The sequence below is a fragment of the Biomphalaria glabrata genome, chromosome 8 (genome assembly GCF_947242115.1).
Source record: "Biomphalaria glabrata chromosome 8, xgBioGlab47.1, whole genome shotgun sequence".
Classification (NCBI taxonomy): Eukaryota; Metazoa; Mollusca; class Gastropoda; family Planorbidae; genus Biomphalaria; species Biomphalaria glabrata.
This window is the reverse complement of record NC_074718.1, coordinates 5,741,484-5,755,501: the sequence shown is the minus strand read 5'-3', so window position 1 is coordinate 5,755,501 and position 14,018 is coordinate 5,741,484. Positions and strand designations below refer to the sequence as shown.

Here is a 14,018-nt window from a genome sequence, read left to right as displayed (position 1 = left end):
TTGGGAGCGTTTCGAGGGATGTAGGCATGTGACGAAACTAGAAACGTCAAGCGATGTTCCGTCCGGTTCTACAAGACCAGCAGGGATCCTATATAAAGAGCGGAGATGTCGCAGTCTAGATGGTGGAGAGCCCGGTTCAATACAATCCGGTCGACTACAGCACAGTTCAATGTGGTTCAGCGGCGTGGTTCTATACGAAGCATTACGACGGTTCAGTGCGGAGGACTGTCAAGTACAGTTGAGACGAACGGCGTCTTGATCTTGGTCTGTGATCGAGTGCGACACAACGAGCCCAGTGTATGAAGTCAGTCCTGAGCTGCTGGACCCAGTGCAAGCCCGGAACGACACGCAGATCCCAGTGCAAGCCCTAAACGAGACGCAGATCCCAGTGCAAGGCCGGAACGAAAGGCAGATCCCAGTACAAGGCCGGAACGAGACGCAGATCCCAGTGCAAGCCCGGAACGAGACGCAGATCCCAGTGCAAGCCCGGAACGAGACGCAGATCCCAGTGACAGGGTTGATGCGGCGGTACGGTTGTTCACGGAGAAATATTTGTACAGCCTGTGTTACGTGTTACCAATTGTACAGTATTGGCTGCAATTTATTTTACATTAAAGCTTTACGTTACTTTGGAGCCCTGAGTTGTCAAGTTCTTTAAGTTGATGGTGTATGGTGCATTTTACACAGAGTCTGGATAGTGAGATTCGTAACAATATTTAAAATTTAAAAAAAAAAATCATTCTTTAAACTCCAGGAAATGGAGAACCGGAAACTTCTTAAGTTCTGAGATCTTTTTTTTTTGTTCTTATTTTCTATGTATTTATGTAGCATTCCTCTCATGCGGTGTCTCCGTGTTTGCTGCACACATCGCGCTGTGAATAACAGTTTTTATTTTTAAAATGGTGAGATTACGCGCATTACCACCTCGCACCCATGCAAGTGCTCACGTCAAGTAAATATTTTTTTTTAATAGGCTATCTGTGACATCGCGTGGACGTCACGTGACCTTGGGGAGAACCTGATCAGACGACATTTCACTAAATAACCGATGATTTATCGATCGCCCTCCCCCCACGACCATCCCACCCTACATGAGATCACAATGCCAGGTACTTAACGAACCGATACTTTAAGACTTAAGTAGCAGAAGTGAACGAAAGCGAGGCTATCCCAGCAGTCAGTTGCTGGACACTGCACGGAGAAAAGTTCTAGTTTCTAGGTAGATTTTTTTTTTTCCTTTTTTTTTCGGGCCAAAATATTAAGTAGAAAATGCAGAAAGATCATTGAGACACTATAGAATGCAAGGTATTAGACATAGGAACGAAAAAGCAAGAAGGTCTCCGACAATATAGAAAATATAGAAGGTCTGTGACAATATAGAAAATATAGAAGGTCTGTGACAATATAGAAAATAAAGAAGGTCTGTGACAATATAGAAAATAAAGAAGGTCTGTGACAATATAGAAAATAAAGAAGGTCTGTGACAATATAGAAAATAAAGAAGGTCTGTGACAATATAGAAAATAAAGAAGGTCTGTGACAATATAGAAAATAGAGAAGGTCTGTGACAATATAGAAAATAAAGAAGGTCTGTGACAATATAGAAAATAAAGAAGGTCTGTGACAATATAGAAAATAGAGAAGGTCTGTGACAATATAGAAAATAGAGGAGGTCTGTGACAATATAGAAAATAAAGTAGGTCTTTGACATATAGAAAATAAATGAAAGCAAACGCACGGACGGACGGACGGTGGCCACTTTAAGAAAATGATAGAAAGTATCTGACAGAAAAGAATATAAAGAAAGTCTCTTTCGAACTCTGTTAACCAGTACAATGTAAACGATACAGAGTTTGATGATTTAGTGCTCAAATAAAGGACGAAGAAACATTTTTACAAAGCTTATATAAAAGTTATCTGGGATCCACAATTCAAGATGATCTGTCTCTAGAAGAGGAGATAAAAAAAGGCATTGGGAAGGCTGCCTCAACCTTCGCTGGACTTAGGTCAAGAGTTTGGGAAAACCAGAAGCTCACTACAGTGACCAAAATGGAAGTCTACAAGACATGCATATGACTAAGACTAAGACCTGTTTGTACACTACTGTATGGCAGTGAATTGCGGACCACCTATGCAAAGCAAGAGAAAAAAACTAAACTCATTCTATTTGCTATGAAATCTGCTATTTTCATAAGCACTTCGCTAGCACAATGGTTAGTGTGTTGACTTGATAAGGCTTGAGCCGTCGAGATCGAACTCAAGTCGTACAATTATTTTTTTTTATAAAGTACATTTCAAAATCTATGATGATAACTTTTACCCAGATACCGCCCCCCTCCCGGTCTTTCTTCAAACTAAAGATACAACTACTAACTAATAACAATAATAATAATAATAATAATAATACACTTACTATATGCTTTGTTTTTAAGAAAAGGTGTTTTTTTTTCTTTTTATTAGTTCAATTACTTCCACTTCTGAAGCTATGGATATTTATGTTATCATCTTGTACTGTTAGAGAGGTAGAAAGAGAGAGAGAGAGAGAGAGAGACAGGGGGAGATGCAATTTAAATTAGGGTCTCTGTTTGTCTTTGGAAGAAGCCTCAGGCTCCAATTTGTGTTGGCCCTAAATATAAAACTGTCTGTGACAGCGACAAAAATCTGGCTGGGCTCCTAAAGTGGATGACCACGTGACCGTGGGTGGCGAACGGGTCCAGACTTGAAAAGTTTTTTTTAAAGACCTGGGTGTCAACGTACATGTTAGCCTAGTAGCTGGTCACTGCTAGGAGGTCGGCTCGGAAGTCTGAGGTTCGAGTCGTCCTCTGGGCTTATCTCAAAAACCACATTAACGTATCCGTCTACTTTAATTATTTAATAATTAGAATTATCAATAATATGAGTAATTTAGTTATGGTTATGGTTTTGGTACATCGGCACTATATATGTTATGCCATGCCTTACATAAATGTGTCATAGTACTAAGAGCATCCCTTTAAAAAGACATGAAAGCAAATATACAATACAAGTACTATGTATACAGGACGAGAGAAGGCCGAGGAAGAGATGCTTTGACAGTTGAAATTCTAGTCTCACATCTTGCCACATATCATCTGCTAGATGTCGTCTGCGACAGTACTGTAACGTAAGAATCGTAGAAAAAATATTTGATTACAAATTAATTTTATGGGGCGTTGTCTAGTATTCACATTTTGTCTTTTTAAGACGGTATTCACAGATTGTCTTATGAAGACAGTACTCACATTTAGACTTTTTAAGACAGTACCCACACTTAGACTTTTCAAGACAGTACTCACACTTTGACCTTTTAAGACAGTACTCACACTTTGACATTTTTGGTGTTGTTGTTGAGCTTTATAAGTGCTGTCCGAGTCATTTTATTTAGGAGGAATCAGAGTTTTCCCAAACTTTGGAGAATTGTTTTTGCATCGCTAAGAAAGACAATCCGACTGTGTGCGGTACTTGGGTCATTCACTAGCCTAGTAGCTGCTAGTTCCAGTGCTTCCCTTTCTGCTCTGTGGCTGTCGGGAGACGCTTCACACAGCCTTTTGACAGACTACAGGGAAGACGCAGCCATAGAGTAAAAGAGAGAGAATGATGGTGGCAAAGAAATCTATGGACAGCGAAAAAGCATTGGCCTTAGGTCTTACAGAATGATGGCAGGTACGAGGTACCTCTACCACCAAAGCAAATGTCACATTTACTTGCGTTGTACGTGGACGGGGAATGTCTCTTTAGGGCTTTTCAGTCACATGACAAAGTCGTTCTTCCTCTGAAGGAGGCCAACAATAGTTCCAAGCTTATTCAATTACAAAGAAAAACAGATGCTATATATCTAAGTCTTAAATGGGCTCATGCTCAGTGGCGTAGCTAGGCTAAAGGGGGGAGGAGGGAAAATTTGAAAATCCCCCCCCCCCCGGGACATGAGGGGACCCCAAATGAGTGTTTTTTTACATTAAAAATTAAATATTACGCAAAATGCAGGGACTCCTAAAAAGGTAAAGCCCCCCCCCCCCCGTTGGGCCCCAAAACTATGGGAAATTCCTAGCTAGGCCCCTGCACATGCTTAGTATATTAACAAAAAAAAAAAGCATGGCAGTCAAGTCTATGCCATGGATCGACTCAGAGAAGAAAAATCTAATCAGGGGATTTCCCCCCCCCCCCCCCACCAGCCCTATCTCTATTTATCCACAAACAGCAAGACAAACGGTCGCTACTGTCCTGTGTTGACGCACTTTTGTTCCCGGAGTGAGTGATTCGCAAAGAACAAAACACCTGTGAGAGCGAATCACTCATTCCCTTTGATGTTCGCCGTGTCTGTCACCATGTGGGTAAATAAATTACTAATGTGTGCATCACTCTGTCCACATCTCTCTCTCTCTCTCTCTCTCTCTCTCTCTAATATTCTGCCCCTGAATTTTTTCGTTCCCTCCTTTCATTTACTGCATCCCCACTTCCCCCCTGCCCCCTAATTTCGTTGCTAGGGAAGCTGTAGTAATTACTCTATCCTCGATCTAGTTTCCCTTTAACGCAAGCCAGGGGAGTCTCTTCCCTTTAATCTCTACATCCGCCTTCAAATAATTTCAATAATTTATAATGTACACATAGACCCTAGACTATTTTTAGATTTCTACAGAGGGAAACGACATTTTGAAATGCAAGGTTGCTAAGGACGCTGAAATTGGAACCAATAGGTGACACAGGAAACGGAAGTAAGTTCAAGAAAAACGAAATGGCACCTATGTGTGAAAGAAAGGTACGTGATGGTCCCAGCTAAGGGAAATGGTCTCCGTTATGACAACAAGATGACTGAAGCTTCGAATATGACTTGGGTAAAAGATGGAACTTGTGGAAACTTTAACCTTAATTAAAAAAAAAAAGACTTCAAATATACTGAGCAACTCAAATCGAGAGAACTGACATAGATACAGACACAGTTTATCTTAATGAATATGCTACTAGAGATTTTCATACATGGCTGAAAATCTATAAATAGCTATCTTTTTGGTGTATCCGGGGTACAAAGTAAAAGTCGTGTTGCTCTGCACGGCAGAATAGAATTGTCTAAGCTCCTCTGTTTGGTGCGCTAAATAATTTCAATTTGGAAAAAAAAACATTGAAATTTACGTCCATGACGTACAACTCATTTAATATCTCCAGATTACATATATATGGGGGTCCTGGGTTCGAATCTCGGTGAAGATTAGGATTTTAAATTTCGGGATATTTTAGTGCACCCCTGAGTCCACCCAGCTCTTATGGGTACCTGAATTTAGTCAGGGAAAGTAAAGGCGGTTGGTCGTTGTGTCGGCCACATGACACCCTGCTTGTAAACCGTTGCCCACAGAAACAGATGACCTCACCATTATCAGCCCCATACATTGCAAGGTCTGAAAGGGAAAACTTTACTTTTACTTTAATATATATATATATATTGACACTGGCAACTGGGAAGAGGTGGCACTGGACAGATCCACATGGAGAGAGAGCATAAAGGAAGGGTCACAGATTGCAGATGTCATACACAACAGAACAACTTCTTGCGATCAAAATGCGACGGCGCCTGGTGATTATATATGCCCAACCTGCGATCGCAGCTGTGTATCAAGGAATGGCCTCTTTAGTCACACAAGAAGTTGCAAAGGGAAAAGATCGTCTCTCGAGACGTAAAATGCAAACAAATATATATATATATATATATATATATATTCGTAAGATAGATGTAATACCCTATATACATTTATATATATATAGTAGCGGAAACGAATTATAATTTACAATATATATTCAAAATTATCTCCCCTTTATTTATTGTTTCTATGTAGAAACTCGAAGCTTCCAGAAGCTACTATGTAAAAAAAAAAATATTGTTTACATTTTTTGCCAACCTCTACGCGTTCAAAACATGGCGTAGCTGACTTATATTAACATTAGTGCTTTCTTTAACCCAGTCAAAAGCTTGGATGACTTTAAACTTTAAACCCAAAATACTCGTGAAGGACTTGAACTATAGCCCATTGGTTTGAGAGGCTAACTTTAGAACCCTGTGAACTCCCGTCCAACTGCCACCCTCCAATGGAGGTAGACACTTCTAACCAGTCAAGCAGCCATAGATCTAAATCTAGATCTCCAGGAACAAGAGAACATTCCCCACTTCATAAAAGTCTTATGAGCTGTTCTGGTTATCGAGACGGCGCCCACTGAATAGAGGATCATAAAAAACACTTCCGGAGCAAAGGTCTCATCTCATCTGGTATTCAATTAATTACTCGTAACAAAAAAAGAGGGAGGTTACTTTATGTAAAACGGTGGATGGGAAGCAACCTATTGTACATAACAAGTGCTTTACATAAATCCGATATCAGGTTTACCCAGGTTATCAAGTACACATTAAATTCTGGGCGGAGGAGGGGGGGGGGGAATGGCATTATATAAATGTTTTCGTATTTATATTTACAAGAACCTAATCAGTTACAAATGTTAAAAGAAAAGTGGCCATTTCAATGTCAACGAAATACAGTCCTCACTTTCCCCTTCCCCCCCCCCCTCCCTCATGGCTAAATACAATGTAAAAATAAATGAAAAAATGAAATATAAAATAATGAAACAAATAAAAAAAAAAACATCAATAAAGATTTTTTCAGAATCGGATAAATTATTTAAAGCCTTAAAGTTGTGATGTGGTCGGATATAAAAGGCGAGTATGCGCCTTACGACTTTCAAGCTTATATAGATAGATTGGGATACATTGGGATACATAGGATAGATTGGGATACATTGGGATACATAGGATAGATTGGGATACATTGGGATACATAGGATAGATTGGGATACATTGGGATACATAGGATAGATTGGGATACATAGGAAACATTGGAACACATATGATACATAGGATATATAGGATACATTGGGATACATAGGATAGATTGGGATACATGGGGATATGCAACAACTCTCACTAGAGCCATAGATCTATCTCAACATAGAGATCTTCATTAGCGAAATGAACGGCCATCGAGAATGCCTGTAAATTTAATTAGTTTTACCTATTTACGATACAGTGAGCAGGCTCATGGGGGAAAAAGGAGGGAGGTGGCTGGTGCTGAACCACTTCACATTATTAATGGTCATTAACTCTCCCCCCCCCTCCCTCCCTCACATACCTCTTACTTGACATGGGGAAACGGGGGGTTCGTACTGCAGAGCTGAATTCAATCTTACAGCATTTGATACGAAACCCTTATCATTATTGGCTGACCCAGGCTAATGGTGTACTGTGTATATCTGTTTAATTGTTTGATATATTGCTCCTAATAGCAAAATTTTAATAATAATCATTACATAATGAACACACACACACACACAAAATAGATTACAATTATATACGCATATCATTGCATAATCATCTTTGTATATATATTATTATTCTGATTGTTGATATTATTCATGGCAGTTGCTTTATTGCCGCCTCTAATAATAATAATGATAATGATAATAATAATAACCCTGATCTGCTGTTTATTGACAAAAAAAAAAGAAGAAAAACATCTACAATCATCGACATCTTGGTACCACTCTCCCATAATATGAGGAAAACCGAAATGGAAAAACAAAGAAAATATGGGAATCTAACCTTGGAGATGAAGGGGTTATGGAAGTTGCCCTTCAAGGTTCTTAACATCCCTTAGAAGTTCTCGTTGCCTGTCAAAGGGCGGCACTGCTGCAGACCTGCCACATCACCAGAAAATTCTTCAGTGGAAACTGATAAAGAAACTACAAGGAATTTTGTTTCTCTCCATAGAAACTCGACCCTGGCAGTTCCAGAGAATGATTACACACACACACACACACACATATATATATTGTTATAACCCTATTCGCGACGCAAAAGGGTTAACTGTGTGTGATCAGCTGATAAGTATGTGGGCCACACAGGCCAGTAACACATTTTACCGTGCTATATTGAAAGGCAAGGGACAATACTGGCATGAACTTTGCACATGAATAGCGCCCGTGTTATGGTCATCTGATCATAAGCCTGCGCAGACCAGCGACACAGTGTGTAGGAAAGCGGCAGTTCAAGACCGGAGACCGGGACTGTTAGTCAGCCATGAAGTCGGTCCTGGTGCAGTCCTCCAGTGAAACGTACGAGTCCAGGAAGAGACAGTAGAGTTTATGAGTTTTGTACAGTGATATACAGTCTAACGTTGTAGCAGTTGATTGTGTTGCCTATTGTGTTGTATTGGCTGTTTTAGTTGACCCTTATTAAAGTATAGTGATGGGCAAAAGTTAACTAAAAAGTTGCTAACTTTTAGTTTAACTAAAAAAAATTAGTTAAGGCCAAAGTTTAATTAAAAAAAAAAAGTTTAGTTAAAATCCTAGTTTAATTATTTTTTTTTAGTTACAAACTAAAAAGTTTAATTACAAATTTTACAAACTTTTTTAACATACATACCAATAAATATTTAGATCTATGTAATTTGGAGAATATAAATAATGAATTATAGAGAGGAGAATAAACTAGAGGGTGCACAGGTCACTAGAAAGCCTTTTGACCTTTACCCGGTCGCTATTCCCGCCAATTCAAGGTAGACTATTTGAAAGGCGAGAAAAATAAACGTGTTCATTATATCTCTAGCAAGTTTCGCTGCTTGATAAATTCTGATTAATTCCTTGCTTCTATAGATCTACATTTTGCTGCTTTTTATTAAACACTTCTGTGTTCCTGTATTAAAGAAATGTCGACTCTTTATTTTAAAACTTTTTAATAGATTACTAGAGTGTCTCGAGTTACAGTCTAGTGGCGTCTAATCTATTAGTATTAGTCTATTACTACTATTAGATCTATAGTCATAATAGTCTATATTTAATTATTTTAGTCTCTTAGTCTTAAGTAGAGTCTTAGTCGACTTAGTCTTAGATCTAGATGTAAATTTAAAATTATAAGTCAATAATATAAATCTATTAATTGAAATCTATATTACTTTACTTTATTAGACTAGATCTATTAGTTTAGAGATTCTACTATTCTAGAATTAGAGTCTAGATTAGATCTAGATAAATTTAGATTACTTATTATCATAGACTATATATTATATAGTCTATGCTTATTATACTAAGACCTAAGATGCATAGATGATAGATCTATATTCTATACTAGTAACTCAATCTAGATCTAGAGATTTTAGATTATTAAAAATTATTATAATTATGATTATAACTAGATATGGGTATTTAGATCTATATACTCTAGTAGATAATAGTAGATCTAGATAGTAGATATAAGTAAGTATAATTATAATAGAAGTAGATGTAGATCTAGTCTAGATTTAGTTAATTTAGTATTAGATCTAGTATAGTGACGACTATTATTAGTATTATAGTCACTATAGAATAAGATATCTACTAGACTCTATCTAGATTTTAGATCTAGTAGTAGTAGTAGTAACTAGTATTTCTTTTATTATTTTTAGATTAAAATATTAATTATTTGATCTAGGTCTAGAAGGATTTTAGATCTAGTAGTAGTAGTAGTAACTTGTATTTCTTTGATTATTTTTAGATTAAAACATTAATTATTTGATGTAGGTCTAGTAGCTTGATCTAATTCTAGATCCAGATTATATTTCTGATCATTTCGTTTGTGGAAGATATTAGATCCAGAATATTCTAGAATCTAGAGTTAGTTAGAGAGTCAACATGTAGTTTTATCATTACTTCTAAAGGTAACTTATATTAAAACTTGGACAATGACTTCTAATTTCTTTCTATAATAGTATCATTCTAGTGATTCTATTAAGATCTACATCTATCCCATAAAGACAGTTAAATCTTTTTTCATGTAGGCCTACACAAATAAATGTTTATTACATTTTGCTAAAGAGATTGGTTGTGCTTTATATTTTTCATGTTTGGCTGTTTGTCCTTAAAAAAAGGTCAAAATAGTTAGTAAAAGTTTAACTAAAGTTTCTTAGTTTAGTTTAACTAATTTTTTCAATTTGTGATTAACTAAAAGTTTAATTACTTTTTTTTTTAGTTCAAACTTAGTTTTAGTTTAACTAAAAAAATTTAGTTTAGTTCCCATCACTATTAAAGTATCAGATTATTTGGAGCCTTGTTGTCAAGTTCTTGTTGTGGTGTTGTGTTGTGTTGTGTTTAGCAGTGTTTACAGAAGGCCTGATTAGGAGAGAAACGTAACAATATATATATATATATATATATATATATATATATATATATATATATATATATATATATATATATATATATATATATATATATATATAAACTGTTCGACTTCATTTGAATTCGAACTCCAACCTCGCGAGATCGGGTCTCAAACAAGAAAATCGCTTGCCGAAATGGGAGTCTACCTTTGTGACAGAGCGTCGCATGAGTTTTGCGGTACATGTTCTCCGACAAAATGAACTATGCATACCAAGAGTTGCGATGACATAATGGCCATTACGAGGAAAGCGGAAACAGGTATAATTTGGCGCCACATTTTCACGGAGGACCTCAGAGCAGTGGACACCTGGTGGAAAGAGGCTTCAGACATCGCTAGTGACAGATCTTTGTGGAGACAGCTTGCCGCCAAATGCATTGAACGGCGCGGGAGGATCATAAGTCTAAGTCTGATTTTGAAAAAAAAATCACTTTGGAATACCCCCCCCCCCCACGCCCTCTTGTTGAGGGACTCTTGTGCGCGACCGCACACCTCTCACTCCTCTAGCAACGCTACTGTTTAGAAGGCATTTGTTAACGGCTTGAAAAGCTCAACAAGTTCTTTGAGGACTTGAATCTTTGGAGCTCCTTATAGTGCATTAAAAGTTTTTTTTTGAAAGACAATAGAAGTATATTGGAAGGACATTAGAAGACTCCAAACAGTTATTTAACAAGCCCAAACTAGAAAAGCAGTTTTGAATTCCAACGAGTGTGAACAGTCGGGTACCCAGGCTTCCCATCCCCTTTTTTTTTTTAAAACCCAGTGAGATGGAATCAGCTGTGTACACAAGACCTCTCCTCTCCCTACCCCATTAAGCTGGCTCTCTACCTTCCTCGATAGAACAACAAGAAAATCAGAGCGATGGAACAAAAAAGTCCAATGCTATTTCCCGTAGCGGTCCTCACATCCTTGGCAGATCTACCCCGGGGCTATGAGTTTCGTTTTTTTGTCTCCGGCTAATTGCTAATTGAAACCCAACATGGCGCCTGAGGGCGGCCTGGAACCAAGGGCTTGGAGATCGACTTATGGATCAGTTGAAATAAAAACATAGGAATGGACACAAGTGAATAAATCAGTAAATCAGATATAGTATAGTTAAAGCACAAGAAAAGAATTAAAATAAAACCCAGAAAGAGAGAAAAATAAAAACATGAAAAAGAAACTTAAAATAAGTTTCTGTTTATCGAGAAGCAGAGATGTAGTCTTTCAAATTAGCATTCCCCCAGTCAGGGGATAAAACTCGTGAGTAACCTTGGAAGTGCCATGGGAATTGCCGGAATGGAGGTCGTTGCATTGTTTCGTTGCATCACACAATTGCTTTTCAAATTTTTATTCACCGTAGTTTTTTTTTTTTTCTTCCCTTTATCATGGCTGTTCCATTTGAATTGACTGTAAATCTAAAACTAGATCCATCCCACACACACATTCTTCGTAAATAAAGTGAACTGTCCTCTGGCATAGTGCGTTGAAATATTTGGAAAAGCAAACTCAGTGATTTTTTTTTAATGACAGTACTAATTAGGACACGGCAGAGCACGTGAGGTGTGGCATCGCCATGCTAATATGCTAAGGATGATGTCGCCCTGTAGATACGATTTAAAAGAAGGGAGACAACTTGAGATGCCTCCCCAACCACTGTTGGTTTTGCGTTGTAATCAATTTCGAAGACAGCACCATCTATAACTAGAAGAAAAGAATACAAAATACAAATATCTCTTTTTTTTTAGGAGTAAACTTTGTAAAGATGATTTTGCATATGAACCAAGGTTTGGAAGGTCAACTACGAGATAACAAGCAAAATAAAAATAAGAAATACTTAAGAAAAAACAACAAACAACTTATATAGCGGAAAGAAACACACAATTACCGCCATGTCTCTACATACTGCAACAGTTATCTAAATTTTGTATATAGAACAAAATTAAAAAAATTAATTAATTAAGCTAATTGGTTAATTTTTTGATTGATTCGTGTATGGTCTTCGGCAATGAATAATTGTGCAAAAGTTTCAAGTCTGTGTGTTTAAATGTCTACGAAAGAGATTGGACCAGAACATTTTGGTTAGGTAACAATAGTAGTTCTAGCTTTTACATAGCGCTACTTTCATGCTTATAACATGCTCAGAGCGCTGTGGTCCAATCTCATTTGTGGACTAGTGGGTGGGGGGGGGGGAGGGGGTATCTGGGAGAAGTTTTTCCGTGCTGCTTTTAGGCGCTCAGTAAACACAACTCTGCTCGAGTCGGGTATCGAACCTCGAGCCTTCCTGTCATAGGTAGCCAAGTTCAAGCGCACTTCTTCTTCTAATATAATACAGACGTTACTTCCAAAAAAAAAAAAAAAAAAAAGAAGATGATTACGTCATACGCGTCATGCATTCAGTCATGCATGTTAACCAATGACTTACATTCTGCCAAGTCACTGGTTTTCTTGGCAGGCTTAGGCAACCCGTTCCATGCTCTAATAGCACTAAGGAAGAAGAAGCATTTGTATGAATTTGTCCTAGCATATGGAATAATATGACTGTCTATATCGTTGTGTCTTTCTGTGTATTTTATTAGGTTTTGTTTTTATATTTGTATCATGGTTCAGTGTTCTATGCATAAAACTCGTGTATGACCACGAGTCGAAGCTCTGCATAACAGTAATAGAAACAAATATTATAAGTAATTCAATAGAACCCTAAGAAATATTCATTTTATGCTAATTGATAATCGCATAGTTAGAGAGGTCTCATAAAGGGACAACTACTTGAGGTCCAAAGAAAAGCACTTTTAGAAGACAGTCGCAGTTGACGTTAAGAAAACTTAAATAGACCCCCGGCGGTGGCTGAGTGGTAAAGCGCTTGGTTTCCAAACCGGAAGAAGTCCCGGGTTCGAATCCTAGTGAAGATTGAGATTTTTAATTTCGGAATCTTTAGGGCGCCTCTGAGTCCATGGAGACCAATAGCTCGTTGCCACGTCATATAGGCATGTGACGTGGCAACACGCTATTGGTCTAAACTGCCCACATGTTGCGACGTTGCAGGTCAGTGTTCAGGCCTTCTATAGCGATTGGTCTCGGTTGGGGCGAGGCCTCGACTACTATGTGTTGCGGACGGTCGTTGACTTGTGGCACCGAACTGCTGGTAGAAAAACTAAACCGCCTTAGACTTATTACGTCTTAAAATGTAAAACTTAAAATAACTTTAATAATTTCTTTGTGAACAAAAACTAAATAGAACTTTTATTACAATAAAAACACATTCAACTTAAGATACAATGAAATCAATGTAGTAGACTTAAGTAACAATATAAAATAGTATTCTGAGAAAAATTTAACTCTCTACAAAAACACGTCTTTTCACTCTGGCGTTCTGAAGCCTTCTGCCCTACCTAAGACCGCTGACGACAATGCCGCTAATCTTACAATATTCATACTGTATAGCTTACCTCTTGCTATTGTGCACATTTTTGCTCTAATAATGTATTATTTTTTGTAATGCACATTTGTAAAACAAATTTCCTCATTGACAATAAAGATTATTATTATTATGTTAGAAACGAACGAGTAGTCATTCTCTGGCGCTGCCAGGGTCGAGTTTCGCTAAAGAGAAACAAAATTTAATGTAGTCCCTTTAACAGTTTCCACTGAGGAATTTTTTGTGTGATGTGGCAGGTCTGCTGCAGTACCGCCCCCTGACAGGCAACGAGAATGTTCCTAGGAATGCAAAGGGCCTTGAAGGTAACTGTGAGGTCAGTTGTTATTATTCCCTCGGTTGATATAACAATGGGGT

At 37.7% G+C, this 14,018-nt stretch overlaps 1 protein-coding gene across 3 annotated transcripts in view; it reads right to left on the bottom strand.

Moving 5' to 3' along the window:
* The window catches only part of LOC106057294 (carbonic anhydrase-related protein 10-like), a 112,289-nt gene that overhangs the window by 97,142 nt on the left and 1,129 nt on the right, over positions 1–14,018 (bottom strand). The window contains exon 1 of one of the 3 annotated variants that reach the window (XM_056038440.1): positions 7,655–7,816. The exons of the other annotated variants lie outside the window; for them this stretch is intronic. The gene's annotated coding sequence lies outside the window, so the exon portion shown is untranslated. Of the gene's footprint in view, positions 1–7,654; positions 7,817–14,018 lie in introns of those variants that run through there. 3 annotated transcript variants of the gene reach the window in all.